Source organism: Amblyomma americanum, chromosome 1, assembly GCF_052857255.1.
Source record: "Amblyomma americanum isolate KBUSLIRL-KWMA chromosome 1, ASM5285725v1, whole genome shotgun sequence".
NCBI classification, from domain to species: Eukaryota; Metazoa; Arthropoda; class Arachnida; order Ixodida; family Ixodidae; genus Amblyomma; species Amblyomma americanum.
The window spans coordinates 127819547-127833862 of record NC_135497.1 but is presented as its reverse complement, the minus strand read 5'-3'; the positions used below and the strand labels follow the sequence as shown (position 1 = coordinate 127833862).

The window sequence follows — 14316 nt, the reverse complement described above, 5'->3', positions numbered from 1 at the left end:
GTTTGGTTCCAATCTGTTAGAACATTTAGGGGGCGGCCGGTCCTATAGCCTTCTGCTGCCGCCAGGGCGACGGCAATTTCCTCGGCCTCCGCTGCGCCAGCGACTTTCGCAGTGGCGCTGGTCACTAGGTTTCCTTCGCTGTCTACTACTACCATTGCGGCTGCATGTTCTGCTCCACATGGATAGACGGCAGCGTCTGTGTAGACAGTGTTGTCTTTTGGGGCTATGCCAAAGAACATGGACCCTAATCTCCACGCAAACCGACGCAAGGCTAGGGCAGAATACGTAGAATGAACGCTAGCCCCAAAAGGAGCAGCGTGACAATTATGCTGACAGCAACATCAGCTGGTGCCATACCCATAGCAGTCATTGTGCACAGCAGTCAGACTACTGAGGGCTACTCAGCAGGCTTCGAGCTGCTGAAGCACAACTACCCCTTTTCCTTTGGAGGCTGTGAGGTGGGCACATGTAAATTGTAAATTATACTGCATGTTGTTTGAAGAAATGCCAGGTAATGCTAGAATACATGAGTTAGGCAACATTAATTCAGAATATGGATTTGCGCCGGCCTGTACTTTTTGAAAGAGACAGAGCCACTGCTTCACAATACCAGCATTGGCCACAGGCCATGCCTGCAACTTCTAAGCTTGAACAGTTTGCTGCAAGAGGCGGTGTGGCAATCTGCGAATTTTAAAATATATGACTTTGCACTTCGATAAAAAAAAAAGCTGAGTTAATGCAAGCCTATCCCAATGCTTCCTAAATTCCTGCTTGCCCAGCCTGTCATGTCAGCCTGTCATGCCCAGCCTGTCATATATAAGACTTCAACCACAAATGAACAAGCTATAGAATTGAAGTGGTTAGGTTAAGCTTTCTTTGGTGTAGCCTGCCTGACACGCTGAACTATGCTGTGTAAATGTCACCTCTACATTGAAATATCAAGCAATGTTTGGCAAGGATAGAAATTATAGTTGCATGGTGTTAGGATCCTTTAAGTAATGCTATCAAAGCCGAAGTGAAAAATACCCTCATAGCAACACAGGGTAATGTAGCAAGGTCAGCTGGACTGACATACAATGCAGCTAAACTACTGCCTCCCAAGGTTCGTTCTAATCATGATACCCTGCACCCGTAAATGTCTGTCATGGGAATAACTCAGCTGTTCCATAGCTGTCAATATGTGGCCTTTTCTTGTTGCAGGCACCAGAGACTTTTATGACTCATAACAGTGCTGCTGAGAAAGCAGCAATTCTTGAACATTGGCCAGAAGCCAGGCAGCTGCTATGCCACTTTTATGTAGCGTAGGCTGAGTGGCGGTGGCTGACGCTTGCCAAGCATGGTGTCAGCCCAAGTGAAAGGAAGTCACTGATGGCCATTTTTCAAAAGGTATGGAATTTATTCATTATCAGTGATATAAAAATCTGAAGGCATGCAGAAACAGCAATGAGCGACCGATTCAGAAGAAAGAGTTTTGATGTTTTATGGGTGTTTAATCACCCAAAGCGACTCAGGCTATGAGAGACGCCGTAGTGAAGGTCTCCGGATAATGTCGGCCCCATGGGGCTCTACATGCACTGACATCGCACAACACACAGGCCTCTAGCATCTCGCTTCCATCAAAATGAGACCGCAGTGGTTGGGATTGAACCCGCGTCTTTTGGGTCAGCAGCCAAGCGCCATAAGCACTGAGCCACTGCGGTGGAAAGGCCAGGTATTGTGCTGTTGATACTATGTCACAAGACAATGTCTCACAAGTCATAGATTGTATGCGTCCTGTGCAGGCCTATGGTATTTGGTTGAAGAATGGGTGCTACTATAGCATGTCTGGTACATGATGATGCAGCCAAAGCACTGACCACTTGTGCTTCAGTTTGTAGGCACCATACAGACATCATTGTAAAAAATACAGCCTAGCATAGGAGAGTTTTCACCTCTCAATTCATCATCACAAAGATTGTGGGACTACTTATGCAGCACAGCAGGGGCAGCACAGGTGTCAGCGGCAAGCAGGCATAACAAGGAACCATATGCGACTGTGGAATGAGACAATAATGTTCAGATAAAGAGCTGTACGCAACCTCGTGATCATGGACAAGGTTAAACAGTTGAGCCGACTTATAATAAACTTGACGGTCACACGGATTAGGTTCGTTGTATCTAAAGTTTGTAGTCACTGGACTTGCCCTATTACAGCCGAAAAATAGTCAGGGAAAAGTGGCAGATATTTGTTCAGAAGGTCGGCTGTGTGTGCCTGTTTCTTCAAAGCGGACCCTATCAAACTGCTTTCCAAGCTCTCTAGAATGGTCATGTGCTCCTGGCCAAGACCTTATCGTTTCAGGGACATAATAATACCGTCGTGAATGAGGTGCTCATGGCAACCGGTGAAAGTCGCTATCCTCGCCTTCAATCCTCAACAAAGTTGTCAGGGTGCAAAGCTACTGCAGCACAAGTGCACTCATAACGTACAGTATGCATGACCCTTCTGTAAAGCTCTCAAGTAATGCATAGAGTTTCAAATAAAGCTATACCTTGCCGTGACTATTAGGCTCTTGAACAACCTTTCCACAGGAATAGTCGAATAGGCCTATAAACCAGGTGGGAAATAGCCCTTTGCGAAAAAACAATGGCTACTACATGATTTCAGATTTCAGTGATTGGTGCATACTGTTCGAGCGCTCTAAACATGGGTGACACAGGAAATCTGCTGTTTACGAGTTTCTTGGACACGGCAGTCGCACAGAGGGCAGAGACCAGATTGGACAGGTGACGCATCACGTGAACAGGTGGGCCTGCAAGGCATACCTCGTGACTGGCTTTCAAGCTTTTCAAATTCCTGCCATTGGCTGAGCACCAGCCGTGTGCAGCAGTTCACTTCCAACGCTGCACCTGTCTAGTGCTTACCGTGCTTCTGCTTCCACTTTAGACGCTTTACCTGGCTGGCGCACACGCAAGCGCCACCTGACCTTGTAGCCTGTTTGAGCAAACCTGGCCAGCAGTTAAAGCTTCAAATCCACTTTAATTTATTTATTTCAGGGGAGGGGGTAGCTACATTTTCTTTACGGGGATCACAGTAGCTAGGAGACTGTGGGAGTGAACTTACAGCGCTTCCTCATTAGTTGTAACAGAGTGATATAGCCAAGGTTGTTCGCTTTATGTGAGATGCAATGTCATAGCCCTGATACATTTTTCTGATGGTAGCTCCACCTCTTTTTTAACAAAAGCAGCAAATTTGGAAAAGGGAGCCTTGAAATCATTCTGTAGGCCGATTAAGGGGACGTCTCCAGGTGCTGCAAGATGGTACAGTAGCAGATGGAATTGACTCCTTTGTCGTTCTGGTGTCCGCTTTTCGTGCACAATGCCATGGATGCCAAGGATAGTCCTGAACATGCACCCGACTTTACACTTGTCTCACCATTCATCACAAGTGCAGGCTCTTCCCTGGGAGGATGGTTGCTTTCTTTCAGAGTCATAATTGTAACACCAGGTAGCCGCAACAGTGACCTGGAACAAAATGTTTGCACATTTACGACAATCCTATGTAGCTCCATGCAGGTGTCAATGCACTCCTCGTTCCGAAGAGTGGTCAGGATCTCAACCACAAATACGGCAATAAAATGATGCACAACAACAGTTAAATCTGCTGCCGTGTCTGTAACCAATTCAAGAAGTTTAATTTTGGTAGCAGCATTTCATACAGGCCTTGCAAACCTGCGTGAATGCTTGCTTAATCACTGCCAAGGCCTTCATGAAACTTTTCCCAATGTGTACCCAAAATTAACGCACCTGCTCATTCTTCCAGGGATCTGTAGACCGAATTGACAAACTCAGCATATGTATAAATCGTTGTAGCAACTTTGTTCTAGCTCATAATTAAGTGGGGATTTTTACAATGCCGTTGAAGCTATACTAGTGTTTCCACCTGCTGCTGCACTTCAATACAGCAGACGCTCTTTAGATGGCAGCACCAGTGCTAAAAATTTTGGACACTGACTAATTCAAAGCTAAGCTCTCAGACTACATGTAAATGTTTGGAATGTACTTCATATAACGTGGTTCCGAATTGAAATATTTAGTTTTTTTATATAATGCACTAGTGTTTAAATGCTTCTGCTTGGAGCTATTCTTTTTTTTTTGCTGGAAACCTTGCAGATCATGGACGCTGATAGCAAGGACACATTGGAGGCCGCCAAGCAAGACCTTTACTCCCAACAGCACAAGGGCCTCATCACCCACGTCGTCACTCTACTGGAGAGAGAAGAAGAATGGGTGCTTCTCTTCCGACTGTCAGCGAAGACACGAGGCCACAACACAAATAATTATTCAGAGGCCTCGATTAGGGTCCTGAAAGACATAATCTTGCACAGGACAAGAGCGTTTAATGTTGTGACCCTAGCTGAATTCCTCTCTGTTGTGTGGGAGAAATATTTTTTCCACAGAATACTAGACCATGCACACTCACGTATGACTGGGCACATGCTCCTCTATGAGAGGCTTTTAAAGAAGCTGCCAAAAGACACCGAAAAAAACATTAGGTGCACTGGAGATAGGCATTATGTCGTCCCAAGTGGCAGCAGTCCAGATAGCAAGCTTTACACTGTGTACTCTGACATCGGCCTGTGCACCTGCCGCTCTGGTCAGCAGGGCGCATTTTGTAAACACCAGGCACTCGTGCACAAAGTGTTTGGTGGGATCTTCCCAATTGCAAATATAGAGGAGAGCAGAGGAGCCGCCCCACGATCAGACAATGCGCTCCCCCATATGCATGACGCCTCATCCTCCTCTCAGTCCTCTCTTAGTCACAGTAGCAGCGCAAAAAACACACACAAAAGAAGAACTAGACACCGAGAGACACGCACAGACGCTGCGTGTCTAGTTCTTCTTTTGTGTGTTTTTTTGCGCTGCTACTGTGCCTAAGACAAGTAACCAACACGCCCAAGAGCTCGTTTTACTGAATCATGCCTCTCTATTGCCCACAGCAGCAACAGCCTGCACATGCCGACTGGCATGCTGCCTCTTAGCAACCATGATTCTGAAGCGTAAAGTAGGCTTATGAATAATATGTTAGTTCTGCCACTTTTTTCACAATACGTCTGGGATACATGGTGCTTCTCCTCACTTTTCCTTCTTACATTTTAGCCACATGTGCATCAAAGAACTTGGCTCATTTTCAATGGGAGGAAGTTTAAGGAAGCCTGCCGTGCTGTACCTTTTACGAGCATCAGGTTCATAGAGCTCAGTTTTCTCTTCGCATAGAACAGATTGAGACAAGCAGCCCATCGGTAGGCCAACAGCAGCATTTAAGCAAAGAATTTTTTTTGTGTGTGTTTGCTTTAGGAACTGGCGGAGGACCCTTTCGAAGCCCTCATAGAAGCCTTTCAACACCTGAAGGCTGAAGTTGGAAATGACCCGACATGCATGAAGCATACAGCCAGACTGGCAAAAAAATTGAAAAGCCTTCCAAGCAAGCAAAGTTTTGTCACGGCAATGATAAACATGTCAGCTGCAGTCTGCAGGGTTTCAAGGTGCCGAGGCAAGATAAGTGTGCAGCCAACAAGCATCTCAAGGAGACGACCTGGCCTGAACAAAGGTTCAAAACGTGTCCCCCCAGGCAGGCCATCAAAGAAGGCCAAGCGCAGTCACTCGCTGTGCTGCAGTGTGGAGGACAACGTCCCAGCTGCAATGTGACTGTGGACTGCTGCATCAGTGTGAGTGTGCCTGCGAGTGCAAATGGCAGAATCATGCAGTGCCAACAAAGGGTCACTCACCTTGAAACAATCATTCACAGTGTGGGCAAACCAGCTAGCCCAGACTGCCCACTGATGTAATAAATAGGGGTAGGGGACAGGCGCGGGTTGATATGTCACCCTAATCGGTTTGCAAGCTACTGCGAGTAGTGATTTTTTAAAATGATTTCTAAATTGTAGGGTCCACGCAGAGCTTTCAAATTTGAGTCGAATACCCACAAAGACCACCTCTGCAGATCTGCTGCACTAGAATATGACCATTGAAATCATTTCAGGGTCCCTTTAAGCACCACCCAGCTGGTCTCCCAAAAAGATAAGTTGTTGGCTCATCCCCCCCCCCCCCCCACCCCCTTGAGAAAACTGCATATGCAATATGCAAAATACATGAAAGCTAACACGACAAGTCACAAGAAAAGCAAACATGCCTTGCGCAATTGGAGAGTAGCCCTCCCATCAAGTAGCACGTAACTGCGCCTCATGTACGGCAAGTCGCTGGCTTACATCTATGCTTTAGGGCAATAAGCCATCAATTACGCCTGTGCAGAAGTTCAATGACTATAGACACAAAATCCTGGTTGCATGTTTTCTTCTTTGTAATAATACATAAGACAATAATATACATGAATCGCCATGTGGTATTTGCGTACAACTGCTGAATAATTTACAATCCTATTTCTGCTTTCACACTATTTCATTTTCAGCTTCAACAGGTGATCAATGACTGTGATGTCAACGTTCAGTATTCGGTCGTTGCACCTTCTACAGGAGGTGCAGCGGCAGTATGGCATGGCGGACGAGGCAGTGATAGTGCTGCTGCTAAAGAGTACATCTGAACAGGGAATACCTTTTGTGAGAAATTTAGCGGATAGATAAGCAGCAGTAAATCACTATCAGAGGTAATAAACTACTTAAAGGTCAGTTGGTCAACATTATAGGCTTGAGCTAAATTGCCGTAGAGATGTGTATCAAATCGCTTTTCTTTTATTTTTTTCGGCGTGTTCACAAGGAGCACAGAATTTTATTTAGAGCATGCTGGCGTTATACCAGGCACAGCAACTGCTAGTCTATCAGCAGCATATGTTGGTCAAGCAAGTGGTAATAGAGGAGGCAATATACCTTATTGTTCCGAACGGCTGCTGAAGAATATTTCAAGTTTCATGGGGCAGAATATTAACAATCATAATATTGCTTTTTTGACTAGTACCAGATATGTATGGCACCTTATGATCGAGTGACCCCATGCCAGTTCTCAAAACCACCTTATGATCGAGTGACCCCATGCCAGTTCTCAAAACCACATTAGTAGGTTATGCAGGCATTTTGCTCATTCCTTGTAAGGAATGAAAATGTAAATGTAAAATTATTGCCATTCACTTCACATTTTTGTAATTGCGATGGGAACAAAGAGACGGGTTTTTGTTTGAGATGAGAATGGACTGCAAGTGTAAAACATCCGTACCAAACAACTGCGACACGATAAGGTTGCCGTGAAACGCATGAAACTGAAGGAATAAGCTTCTTTTTTTTTCTGGCAATGTCGGTCACAAGAAATTACCACTGTTTCTTCCACAGGTGCATACTTTTAAAGCAGTACACTGCCTTTGTGTAGTTGCGGTTGCCTAAAATTGATTCCCTGTGAATTGGAGTTGCTATGAAGGATGTAATGAACAAAATTGTCGACAGGAAAGCACTGAGAGGCAGCAGGCCTTCAAGAGCCGTGTTCGTATGCACCGTGGAGGGCGATCACCTGCTGCCTTTTGAAGCCAAATCTACGAAAAGAAAACTGACTTATTTTTTTTAGCACATTCACAGTAGCAAGCAACGGCGCCATTCCGCACGCTTGTGCCGTGTCGCTGTATCATTGTGAACAAAGCTCCTGTATGGGAGCCGAACATCTCAAGCTCTTAATTCATTTAAGGCCAGTGCTTGCATTCTTTCGTTTCCATGCCATCCGCGACCAAACGATTGCCACAGCTAGTGCTTCAACATCTTATTTCTGACGTGCAAGTTATGACTGTCACACTTAGTTGGCACCCATTGTTGAAGAGACACCGTATATTTAAGTTGTAAGAGACGCTTCCCAGTTCGCAGGAAATTTAATACTTTAGATTTCCACACGCTAATGTTTTGGGTTTTCTGGTAGCTTACCTTTTCGCTGGTTGGGTTATTGCCGCAGCGTTGCCACCGGACGAGTGCACCCAAGTTGGTCATGAACTGCGGTTTGAGGTTTATGAAAGCTGTCGCGGCGTTCCGGCGATGACACTCACATATCGTTCGAAGCGAAGAACTACGCTTCGTTCTGGCCATCTCTTGCGGTGATGGTATTCTTTGAACAGCGCTGTGTGGGGCACATCGAGCCTACGTAGCTCGACTCGCTGATTCCAGTTGCCGAGGGTCAAAGCGTGGTATGCGTAAGCGTTTCATTAACTTACATATTGAATACCTTTGAAAAAATAAACACGGAATCGAATTAATTTAGACAACTTCACGCAGCACCGATTTTTTGTATGCCAAGCAGTAGCCCATCTGACTTCGTGGCAATCACGATGCTGCTGCCCTGCCAATTTCGAGATCGACAAAAGACTGGCACAGCATTTTTGTAAAGTATTTTATTTTTATTTTATACTCATTTCACAAAATGAGGCCCTACTTTGCGTGCATTTTTTTGCAAATTGGTTGTTTCAAAACTGCCTGTTATTATTCCGCTAAATTTGGCAGAACTTGTTTTGTTGGTTGCCCTGTTGGTGCTGTTGGCTAGGAAGATGGCCGCGTCCAGGGCGGAAAACGCGTTTGCTGCAGATTGCTTGCCTGCATCTTTACAGCTTTTCAGCAGTGATTTTTAGCAGTTGTGGAGTAGTTTACCTTTGTAATATGACGAGGCGTTCCCTCTTAATGTGTGAAATCAACCTCCGAAAATGCATTCGTTCTGCAGGCAATTCATCGCATGGATTTTGTGCATCTCGGAAGGCCTTGTGATTTCAGCGGCACACTCCGCCGCTGCTGGTCTCTCATTGCTTTATTTTTTTCTTACTCCAGTAGCAAACCTGTTGTGTGCTCCACTTCTGGTATTTTGTGCCTTCTCATTATCCCTCATTGGGTATCCACCGCAAGGCACTACCGTCATGTGGTGAAAAGCTGTGACGCCAAATAAGATGAAATTTGATGGACCGTTGTCGAGGTGGAACAAATTTTGGCCTTGCTAGATTGCCAGGACGTGCTCAAGTGCCTAGCATGTGCATTGTAGTGAGATATTTGTGCCGACTTCAAACTGCCGAAGAACCGCAAGATGCTTTGGTTACCTTGTACAGAAGAACGTGCTCTTTGGCCTAGTCGCATTTTTGCTGTGCTGTGGGCACACAGTATGCAATGTAAGCCTGTTCTGGTTGTTTATACCCAATTTATAATCCTGAATGCTACTTGACATTTTTGCCTTTCAGTAAACAAGTCAAAATGAGGCCTATTGCATATGCCCCTTCCTATTGTTGTTTTTCTAACACTGGCACACTACGCGTTCGACCAAATAAACGTTAGTGTACCAGCCTTACTTCAAGCAAGTTAACACGCACTGGATTCTCTTGAAGTGCTCATTCCTCGAGAACATTACTGACATTCCGTAGCGAAACTACAAAATGTACTGATAGCAAAAACTTTTCTTGTTAAAGGGCATATGGGGTACTCATACAAGCTGTCATCTAAAAAGCTGTAGCTATCCCATCTTTCAGTACAAGCACAAGTTATAGTAAACGCACAAAACAGTGCAATATTTGAGCAATGCGAGCTCAAAATAAAAAAAGTTTGGCTCATAACAGCATGAACAGCTGGTGACAAATGCCATAACAGGAGGACTGACATCTCCAGATGTGAGTTGCAGGTAGTGTAGGGTCTGCTAAGGAGTGTGTTCAGAGTTCACTTAAGAGCTAAGAAGTTACATTATATTTTCAATTCCTTATAGGCAACCTGTGATGAAGTCTGCTGCGTCGATTGCGGTGCTGCAACACAGCCTAGCAAGAGAGCATGCATTTTATAGTTGCAACCATGGTGCTTTTCCATGCCACCTGCCTGCTTTTATAGGCATAAGCATGTGTGCCCTGTCGAAGCCACATGTGTGTCATCTAAGTGGGGTACAATGGGGGCACCTAGGCAAGGGATGTTATCAGCCAAACGTACACTTTCATAATCATTCCTAATGTGGTGTTGCATTTGTCACTGCCAAAGCAGCTGACAGCAGCAGTTTTTAGACGCACATTTGAACAATATATTTATTTTTTTCACAGGAGGCATTATCTTACAGGGAAGGCGTGAAAACTCGTCTGCCACCCAGAAAAATTGTTTGAAAACAAACGCACATTGGTGACATGGGCGTGACCAAATTCTACAAGGTGCCAACTGCACCTGTGAAGTGAAAAGAACCACCGTGCGTTGCTTGTGCCTGTCGATAACGTGAACTGCACTAGCACAGCAGAAGCTGGAGGTTTGTTTTCAACCTGTGAAGCTCAAGGAGGTGAGATGCGAATGTGCAGAGCAGCCATGTGAAACAGGCAGATTGCAGTGCTGCCTGGGCACTGCAGGCTGCCTATGAACACAACATTGACAAATGTTTAATCCTGAATGCACCCGTTTCATGTGTTTGTCAATGCACCTTGCAACTCTCAAGTCAGTTCAGAAAGAACTATTGAAGTCGCTTAACTTTCTGTTTTCATAAAGCAGCTAAAAGTTTAAGAATATTTATGGTATAGGTATTTGAAAGGATTCCTGAGCAATATTAATTAAAAGTAGGATTCGATTTTTATGCACCAAAGCAGCATCACGTAGAGTGCTTCACAGTTTCAAGCTATGTGCTCAGCACTGTAATACACTACTTCGTAGTGGTGCGAGTAGCTTCGTTATACAGTCATTGCTATATGGACATCAAGTTAAGTACTCTCCTTTTACTACTTTTGCTCTTCTATGTTCACCTTCTCAGGCATGAGTTCCTTGCCATGTTCATTTCATTCATCTCATTGAATGAAACTTCAACAAATGTGAATGGGCCTCTGTGGTAATGCAGCAGCAAAGCCATTCTGCTGGACAAACCAGGTTACAGGTTTAATTTACAGTACATCTTCCTGGGCTTACAAACTAAACATTTTGACAGATTTGCCTGTCTGGGAGGCAGTCAACGAAAAAAAGTCGCCATTGACCGCCTCCCCACAGTGCGACGTGACTAACATCCTTAACCGCCCTCCCTCCTCCCCCACGCCTTTCACATCACAGCTTTCGTTCCTTTGACCCCTCCTCCCCTCCATACTTAAAAGATGCTAGCTACTGCTGGCAGTCGCCCCTGATGAAGGAGCCGAGCCGGCTTCGAAACGGGTTAAAATAAAGTTTTTGGTTGGAGATGTGCAGTTTATTAGCCTTCCCGGGCTAGTTGGTGGAGCATTGCCTAACAAAAGGCAAAAACAGCAATGAATTTAACACACCCCACAGAAAGACGGACAGGACGGGCGTTGACTCCAACTGTGTTTATTGAAGGCCACATGTAGCATATGTATAGCCCGAAGAAGGTGAACTCATGCACGTTTCCCATAAGGCAAAAAAAAAATCAAAAACACCACACAGACTGAATCTACTCATTACTGAGTATTTTTAAACAATCTATGTTCACTTGCTCGCAGGGAGATAGAAGTGCTACTTACGCACTTGCCACCTCTCTCTTTGATAAAGAAGGCTTCAGCCAGTTCGTGAGCTAATCTATCTTTACTTCCAGCTAGTATTGATCTCCCCAAATTGTGGTTCAGTTTTTCCCATTTTTATCAATGCAAGAGCGGCAATGGACAGGTAGTTTTTCGAAAGAATATGATGTGTTCCCTAACGACCTTTTGTGTTCCCCAGCACGCTCGTTTACGCAGCGTCCAGTCTGGCCGACGTACACCTTGCCACATGTAAGGGGGATCTCGTAGACTACTCCTGTGGCAAACCTTATGTAGGGCTTCGAGTGTTTTTTTCCACAGCTGAATGTTTTAGCACCGCTGCTAAGCTTGAGGCACATCGTGACCAATTTGCAGGGGGCGGAGAAGACCATAGGAACTCCGTACTTGTTGCCAACTCATTTTAGATTGTGGGACACCTTGTGAATATATGGTATCACCACTGGTTTGGCTTTGCCGAAATCTTCTTTCCGGCATTGCCTCTTTGCCCTACTCTTAAGTTTCTGCAGCAGTGCCTCGGTCACGGCAGCCAAGACGTGGTTAGGGAACCCTGCTTTACGCAGTCTATTTACCTCACCCTGGAAGCTTGCCCACATCATGTGAGAGCACGACTTGAGGAGTGCTGACTCCATGGAAAGGGTAGCAATAGCCCTCTTAACAATTTTTGACTGGGCCGAATCAAACAGAAAAAAGTCCTTCTTGGCCCTAGGAAGGTAGCGGCAGTGTTTTCTGGCGCTACCCTCTTGATATCCCTGCTGTTTTTCTGCAAATCTTCCAATCTTCTTCCCTATTTCCTTTATTATCTTCTTCACTATTTCCTTTATTTCCGCTGGCCACAGCTCAGCCAGAACTTAACATAGTAGATAGCAATTGCTGCTGCAGTCATACATATTTTGCTTCTGCTTTGTTTTTTAATAAAAACCACAGCAACGACAAGAGAAGACCTTATTTTCTTTAGACTCCATTTTAGCGTGTTACACGAGGGACTGGTATTGACAAGATACAAGACGTTGCAGCAGTCACCAAGTTTGTTGGGCAGAATATGGCAGCAGTATCGTACGGCTATGGTAGTGGTATGGATTTTTCTTGCAGACTCAGTACGAAAATGCCAGTCTGCAGATAATTTTAAAGCACATCGAACAACTCTAGGTGAAAACATTGAGAGCAGCATAATCTACATTTACTCACTAAACATGCTGAAAGTAGTTCACGCCAAAAAATGCAGTACAGTTGTTATTAGAAGATATCATGCATAATACAGCAACAGCCCCAACACTCGACATGCAATAAAATTGTGCTGGGTCCGGAGCCATGTCAGCATATGCAGTAACAAAAGAGTTGACGGGAGTGCTTCATGAGCATACGAGAAACTAGAAAAAGTCAATATTCCACATACATTGCTTGAAGCTGGTGGATAGTAAGCTAGAAAAGAAATAGTAGACCACCTCATATAATGCTATCAACAATAAGCTACACCTGGTAAAGCAGATTCTCAGTGAATCAAAGTTATGTCGGCACTAAAGAATGCTTTATTAAACTTGTCTTACACCACCTTCACATCAGGCATATGCACGTTACGCATAACTTCAGGCCACCATGGTGGCGCAGTGGCTATGGTGCTCGGTTGCTGACCCTAAAGACACAGGTTCCATACTGGCCGCATAGGTCACATTTCGATGGAAGTGAAATGCTAGAAGTCCTTGCATAGTGCGACGTTAGTGTATGTTAAAGAACCCCAGGTGCTTGAAATATCCGGAGTCCTTCACTACGCCGGCCCTCATACCCTGAGTCACTGTGGGACTTTAAACCACAAACCACATAACTTCATGCTTATGAAACAAGGAAAGCCTGTTTGTGAATGAAGTTGCAAAATGGTCATGGTAAAACATATTCATGCAGAAAGCTCAAGGAACTAAGAATGCCTCATTGCCTGCTTTGCACTGGTATGTTTCACCCCATAATTTCAATATATGCCTGTATTGTCCACATACATTCATAATGTATGTCTGTTAAGACATTTTTAATTTAAGAAACACATACTCAGTGTGTGTATTGTATATGCGAAGTGATGTGTGTACGTGAATAAGCAGCTCTTGTCAGAGCTGCCTGTCGATGAGAGGAGTCCGGGCTGAAAGCAGTTCGCTTTTGAACTGCAAGCTGAATATTTGGGAAGTTTTTCTTGCAGCTTTTTTAGTACACTAACAATGGTGCTGCAGCATTTCTGTTGCCACACATTACAGATGTTAGTATGCAGTACTCTTTGTTGGGTTTAAAAGATTGCTAGAAAGTCGCCACAACCTTGTGGTATCCTCCTAAACAGGGAGTCTGTTCTCATGTGTGTGTGCAGGCTTCAGGTGGTGAGGACAGTGCTTTCACTTCACTCCTGTGTGCAGGGCATCAGCACTTTAAACTGGGCAATTGTACTCGTGCTTGGTGCCTTTCTTGACTGCACAAAGAGAATGAGGCTAAGCAAAGGAAAGTCATTCTTTTTGATGCATTTGTTCATCTTCTTGCCTCAACTTGCACTTAGTGTTGGGTCAGCTCGCCACCTTGTTCGAATCAGCAAGGTGACATTGCTTTCACGGCACTGCAACCTGCCAGAGAGAAGCAAAAGAAAAAAAATATAGACCTCAAGGTCGGTATGAAGTCTACGAAAATGTGAAATCTGCTAGCTTCGCTCGGCAGCTGCGTTCGATCTCGCCGGGCTGTAAATGCACCGCATGCGAGCAAGCGCCGCAGGACCGCATGACAACAATCGAGACGGAGCCCCAGAAGATCTAACTTACAGCAGTCTCCTTTAAGCTCACCGTTGACACAGCCTGTCCCAGCCAAGCACAGCGCCGGGACAGTAGCGGCAGTGGAGCAAGAAGACCATTTACGATATT

The 14316-nt window shown here is 45.0% G+C and overlaps 1 protein-coding gene and 1 long non-coding RNA gene across 9 annotated transcripts in view; one reads left to right on the top strand and one right to left on the bottom strand.

Annotated features, from left to right (window-relative positions):
- The window catches only part of LOC144113648 (uncharacterized), a 73859-nt gene that overhangs the window by 39862 nt on the left and 19681 nt on the right, over positions 1-14316 (top strand). The gene's annotated exons all lie outside the window — the stretch shown is intronic.
- LOC144113651 (uncharacterized) lies at positions 2997-14181 on the bottom strand. Its single transcript, XR_013310848.1, has 2 exons — positions 7893-14181; positions 2997-3501 (listed from the first exon to the last, which is right to left on the bottom strand). It is a non-coding gene; the product is annotated as an uncharacterized LOC144113651 (long non-coding RNA).